The following is a 7,453-nucleotide window of genomic DNA, read 5'->3' as shown; positions in this document are numbered from 1 at the left end:
ATCAAGAAGGTATATAGGATCAAGATCATCAGCTTTATACCTAGAAGCACATAGATCCACAAAGCCTTATACGATAAAAACTTGACGTGCATACCTTTTGTGGACGAAGTTAGTCTCCCCGTCTTTGTCGAGTTCTCCTGCTATGGTGTTATGGAAGTAGTCTTTAGTGTGTTGGCCCTTAAGTTTGTGAAACTTGCACCATATGTTGGGTTCAGGCCCGATGATGTCTAACTCGGGGGATGGAAGAAAAGGGATATTATGTGTATAGAGGACATGACGTCATATCTACTTACAACGGATATTCGGGGGCATGACATTCTCTGTAGACCTCCCACACCATTTGAAGGTTGCCATGTCTCTAACATATAAGTTATAGTGGTTCCTGCGCGACTATCATGAGTTATCACGGTTTCCATTTGTCCACTCCTTAAAATCTCGGGCCTTATTCTCACTGTTGGTTTCATTGCCCTTTTTGAAACACTTTGCGGGAGTTACTACTTTATCCAGGGAAGTAGCAGACCTCTAGGAGAGGGACTCATTAAGATTTCCACCTCTTCGTCCATGTTTGAATGCTTATACAAACATTTTCTAGTTAGGGTGGAAGACCTTGATGGTTGCCTCATTAAACTAGGCAAGATACTCCTTCCAAAATTCAGAGAGGCCTTGGTGACTGTTGAATTGATTGGTGGTAAACATCCTTTTGTGCCTTCTCACTGCAAACTTATGGACTCTCTTTTTTACTAGTTTCTTGTAGTTGGTGACTGAGAGTTATGGCAGGCTCATGTACCACCTAAATTTCACGTCTATGAAGGTGCCAGAGATAATTTTTCATTTCAGGGAATCAGAGGCTCCAGTAATTGTCATCTACGTGTTGATGGATGTGACATGCTCTTGGGGGGTCATTGCTTCCATCAAACTTGGCTAGTGATGGTGACTTGAAAATATTTGGCACTTCATCAGAGATAGGTTAGGGGTCTGAAACCTTTATCTCCTTAGAAGGGTCAGTTACTTGCTGGAACTTATGGATGTGAAAATCATTATCATCCAATGCTTGAGTTTAGCGACACAAATCATCTATGACGGCAAGTATTTCTGCTATGGTGTCTTCATCATTTAAGGAACTACTATTGGTTGGAGTTGCTACCTGCTTGTTCACCATATTTGATAGAATGGTTGAAGATGTGGATTAAAACCTAGCTGTCTGATGCAATGGTGACCCATGTCAGTTTTACTAAGGCCCTATGGTGGGTACCAATTGTACTCACTAAAAGTATAATGAATGACAAGCCATAATTGTGTAAGGTTGCCTGAGGGTTTTAGGATTGTTGGAAGGATTTGAAAAGATTTGTATCTATGTGGTTTATGAGTGAATTAAATGTCCTATCAACTTTATCTTAGTTATTTATAGAGGTCTATTAGGCCTAGATTCTTGGATCCAGGGAGTGGTTATTCTCCTCTCTTTTAGGAGCGTGAAACCACTATTCTTATGGGGAATGTGGGTACTCCATTTAAATGAAATTTTATACCATTAATGTCCCAAGTCACGTCTATCTCCATATTTAATGAGTGGGTAATAGGTGATTTTACCTAAGTCCAGCAGAGGACGAGCGATGCGACCAATATGTGAGTGTTACCTCCAATGAGCGGGTGATGCGATAAATGGATGATTATTAGCCCCATTTTAGATGACATGTGATATTCGCTTACCCTTAGTGAACTTCCTATTACCTCCTACATGCCTTTTACAATTCTTTTGGTACAAGTTAGTAAACCAAGAGTCATTACTTTTAATACTGAATTGCTCCTTAGAATTATTAGATGGGTAAATTTTTGGGTGAATGATTATGTTATTTAAAGTATTATATTTAAGTCATGGGTTAAAGAATGTGAGCGGATTTTGGTTTGCTCCCGTAATTTTTTTTATTCCCTATTGTTGTAATGTAAAGATTCTTTTGTTTTAGCCCCTTAGTTGACAATTTAGACATTGAATCTTCAGTTTTGCTTTCCAGGCCTGTCTAGGTGACTTTTTTTTCTTTATTTAATTACTAACATGTAAATATTTAATTAATAATATGTCAATGTTTAAGTTTTTTCTCTTTATTTATAGTCGAAAAAGTAACATTATTAGGCTTCACCTCTATGTCAACCACTTTCTAAACACCTTAAGTGTAACATTATGAAGAAACACCTCTGAATATACTGAAGAATAAAAGGTACAACAACACAATTCTTCGTAATATTGATGATAATTACAACATATTGACAAGTGAATTATACCTTGCATCATAAGCTTTCTTCTGAATTATTTGGCTCTGGATATTTTGGGATTAACCCATATGTAAACTGCTTTTGGAAGAAGTAGATTTACCAACTAGGTTATCAAAATTTACGTCTATTTTGAATTGTTTTTATGGAATGGGTTCGTGTAGGGAGACATGGGTGGGTTGGAGAATGGTTTTGGATTGAGGAGTGAGGTAAGATGGAAAGTTTCGTTGGTTGGGTTTGCTGGAAGAGGAAGAGATGGAGGGTGGATCATGGAAGAGAGAGGAAGGTGAAGAGTAAATACGGTAAGCCATTATCTGAACCTCTATGTTCAATGTCCTTCCATCCATATCAATAACTTAAACCTTTGGGCAATATTACCTCTATGTTTTCTTCTTCCTCCGTCCATAGTACGACTTTGAGATAAATCACGCACCACCAGACACAATCATTGAAAAGCAATTATAGTGCCACGGCGAGGAGATCAAGAGCCCTCGACACGCTTTCTACCGTGTTTGGGAAATCATTCGTGTATAAAATTTCCAGCACTGTGAAATGGTTCTAGATCGAGCCAGGAGAAAGTGGAACTCCAAGATTTCGGCGGAATAGTTCGTGATTAGTGGTTTACTTATGAGGTGGAGATTGATGATGAGTGTTTCCAAATACCTGATTCAACAATGTCATTGAAAAGAGTGAGAGCTTTTTCAAACTAGTGTGAGTGAACAAGGGTTTGGTGAAGACAGTTAACGAAACAAATGGGGAGGATAAATCCATTATTTTCTTAGAATAGAATGATTCCATGACTCGGTTGATAGTATTAGGATAAGAACAAAAAGGTAAGAGGATTTCTAGAAATATGGGGTTGAATATGAGGGAGTGAATTTGTTAAGGAAATGAGTAAGGGACATTGGAGAGAAGAAGCGATTTGAAGATAGTTCGGGTGAGCTTTGATATTGGTCTGCTAATGACTGAAGGTGTTTAAAGGTTTGAGTCCATGTTGTTTATTTAGGGGAAACGTTAGTGGTCGGGAATATAACAAGGAAATGGAATTGTTGAGGTGGGAATTGGGAAAAGGTGAAGCACGAAGCGTCTTCTTAAAAACACCGTTTTTGTAGATTGGTGATATTGAAAAAGTTTTAACAACTACGATCTCTATTTAACAGTGGTAGTGGTTCGACATCAGGTGGTGGTGCGGTGGTGTGGTTGTGACGGAAGAATGCCATAGTGAAAATTACTAGTAATAACAAACATATTTGTCTCATTAGTATGGACTATATATATATATATATATATATATATATATATATATATATATATATATATATATATATATATATATATATATATATATAAATTTTGTTTGCTAATTAAATATTGATATGTAACTAATTAAATATAAAAAAAGTTTAAAAAATATCATTTAGATGAGTTTCATTAGCAAAATTGAATCGACCGAAGGTAGTGTTCAAGTTGTTAACTAAGAAGCCAAAACATACGAATTTTTACAATATAAATGGAATAAAAAAATATTACTGGAGATAAAACAAAATTCACTCACATTACAGGGAATAAAATATATTTAACTTAAACTATTCATCAAGTAATAGTTTGTTTTATCTTTTAATTTAATAATATATAATAATGGTTGGTGGTGGAAGTTACGGTGTCAATGGCTTCAGAACATTGGCATATCCTGATTTTTTTAATTTTTTACAAATATTTATTTTTTGAAGTAATTTTATGTATCAATTATTTATATTTTAACTTATCCAGTAAATTTGTATCATCATTATTTAAATAAAGTAATCCATTAGAATTTAGATATTTTTTTAAATTGAGTACATTATATTTGCTAAAGCTATTCAATGTTTATTATACTTGAATACTACTTGTTTAGTGTATCATTCGAAATAAGAAATGGGTGTTATAGCTCTGCAAAGGAATAAAAAAATGTTGAAAGTTAGATAACTATCGATCTTAAAAGGTGGCTTTGATCTCCTTCACATGTGGATGGACCTGCATGGTTAGCACTCGGACGTCCAAGTCAGTTCAAGATTCAAGATGAGTAAAATGAAAATGGAGATCAAAGATTGTGTACCTTCTCATAGTGTATGAACTATTTTTATATTTCGGGTCGAATAGAGTGGGCTTCTAATGGATTGAGCATTGGTAAGTTGGGCGTTGAAAATTTTGTTCCTCAGAGGATAAGTGTTGAACCAAATTCCTAGGACTATTTCATGACATATTATAACTTCTGGGGATAGATTTCAGACACGATGTCTAGAATATTGTAAACCAAAAAAAAAATATAGTTTTCAATCAAGATATGATAGTTTAACTTATACAATATGATAAAGCAAAAAGCAGTAAAGAACATAAGATATTGGTAACCCAGTTCAGTGAAACCACGCCTACATTTGGGGGGAACTTTTCCCAAGAAATAAAATTAACTATTTAAATTAGAACAATTAGTCTTATAAGAACCTCCAACCCCTATGAAGTTCTATGTCTCTCCCTAATCCTAGTAACTTTCTATTTAGGTCTCCCCCTAAAAATGAGAACCCCTCTCACTTTCTCTCAATCACTAATCTCAAGTGATAAACTTAACCATTAACCTAATGAATATTGTTGAATTTACAACTCAATTAAAATAAACCAACAACTATACCAAGTTACTGAAACATATAGTGGCATATACAAACATTAATCCTAATCAGGTTATGGAATTATCGTGGAATACAAGAAGCACTATGTTCTCAAGCTTAAAGACTTAACATCTTGGAACAATGTTTTCAACTCAATTAACAAACTAAACTATATGCCTTAAATATGAAAAGAGGCGCTAGAATGATGCACAAACAAAGACTCAAAAGATAAACACTAACACAGGGTATCTTCAAAACATGCACACCTCAAAAGTAAGGTTTGAGTCTCTTTAAATAGAAATGCTTCTTCTGGGCTTTTTCTAATGGGCAATTGATTTGACTTCGTATAGAATAAATGCATATATTGTTGGATATAATTTTCTCCTTAAATCTCCATTTAATTCTAATTTGATCTCCAACAATTGTCAAATAAATTACACAAATACATTGCTATAATACAATAACGAATCTGATTAAATCTTGACCAAAATTTTGCTCCAAAACGAAATCCATCATGGCCTGCTGAATAAGGCCAAATGTTGCACTACACATGTTGGAACATCATGTTTCACATGTTGCACCAGTACATCCAAATTAACTCTTTTCCATAACTTACAGATCTTCTGTTGAAGAGTGAACATTGGATAGAGAAATACTGAACAATAACAACAATAGTTGTCAGATGTTCTTGCGTATAATAATATTGTTCTTGTTAATGGAGACCAGATGTTGTAACACACATGTTGGAACATAATGTTCCACATGTTACACCAGAGAATCCAAAATGACTCTTCTTCATATAAGTCTTCTTTGTAGAGTAGTTCTTGGACCAAATCTTCCTTGAAGATACATCCAGTAAGACCTTCTTTGACTAAAACATGTGACTATCTTTTCTAGTTGACTTTGATTTATCAACACAAACTTCTTTCTAAAATCAAACCTCTGCATCTTGAAGAAATCAGAACCTCAACACTTCTGAAGGACGTCTAAAGATAGTTAGAACCCATACCTTAAGCTTATTGATTAAATAGTTATGTCAATCACTTTAGCCAAACAATTCTTGCTTAATTAGTTCTGTTAAGTACTTTAGCCAACTAAGCTTCTTGGCAACAAACTTAGATGTTAGAACACGTGCTGACACATCTGGTTCAACATGTTACATAAACTACATCTTGTTCATATGTTGTTTTACCTAATGCATCCAATCCAAAAGGAAAAACAATCTCCCCCTTTGGCGAATTTTCGCTAAAACAACTACAACATATGTTCTTCATGAAGAAGTAGAAGTAGCACATCATATCACCCAATACAATCAATAGAGCAAAGATCAACAAGAAAAGTAGCACATAAGTCAGGTGATTGCTACATATCTATATAGCAAGAGATCAACTGTAGAACAAATTAGAGCATAAAGTCAGAAGACACAGATAGTAAATTCTCTATACCAGTGAGTCATGCAATCACAATATCAGTCATGCATGAACATCTAGTTAGTTGATAAGTCAAAATCTTCAACATATACTACTAACACAAATACCAACACATACAAACAAGGTCTAGAAGTCAGGTCAAATGCTTTAGCATGTGCGCATATAGAAACCCAGAACAGGTAATACCCTTCACACTAGGTAGAACCATTCACACAAGAGTAAACAACATAAATCAACTCCACACCACGCAATCAACATAGTCAGTAGTCAGAACATACTACCCTATACACAAAATGGTAGCTACAACAGGTTGAAGTGACAAAGTTCCAACACATCTCCACAACTACCATATCAGTTTTATCAATTGGAATAATGATGTTGGACGCAATGTCTGAGACATTTTCCAAACTTGGAACCGATCTTCAACCATTCATGAGGATTATTATCCTCCTTAATCTCCATCATTATCCTAGGATAACAAGCTTCAATATTCAACATTGTCTTCAATAATTGATCATTATTATGAAGCTCCATAAGTCCATTATACACCAGTGCTTTAACAAAAGATCTTCTGCAATCTTATTTGCAATTTCTTCTTCTTCCTCAGTTCCCCTTTCCTTGAACAAAATATTGTCAATAGAGAGAACCATGCTTCAGCCTAATTAATTAATAGTTGAAGATGAAGGATTCACACCATTTCCTCTACCATACACCCTTTTAAGCTCCTTGACCAACTTTTCATATCTAGGACTATCATTAGTAATAGTCTTTATTAGCACATTAACTTTCATGCTTTCTTTGCAATTAAGAGCTTATTCACCTAGCTCTCTTTCAACTGTAATCCTTCTTTTAATAACATACTTCCACTTCTGAACACTTGTTTCAGGATGGAATGATACATTTTCCATGTGAGCAGAAGTTACATCCACATGAATTCTCTTCCCTCTATCCTTTCTCCTTAAGGCGGACATAATGTCTTGGATATTTGTTATAGCATCTGTCTCAAATTCACTTATTTAAACAAGCTGAATATTCACTTCAAAATTAATAAGGACAACCTTCTCATTCTTCCACAGAGTTGATAACTTAGTCACCAACATGTCGTACATATTGTCA

The sequence above is a fragment of the Lathyrus oleraceus genome, chromosome 1 (assembly GCF_024323335.1).
Source record: "Lathyrus oleraceus cultivar Zhongwan6 chromosome 1, CAAS_Psat_ZW6_1.0, whole genome shotgun sequence".
NCBI classification, from domain to species: Eukaryota; Viridiplantae; Streptophyta; class Magnoliopsida; order Fabales; family Fabaceae; genus Lathyrus; species Lathyrus oleraceus.
Note: the sequence above shows the minus strand (reverse complement) of the source record.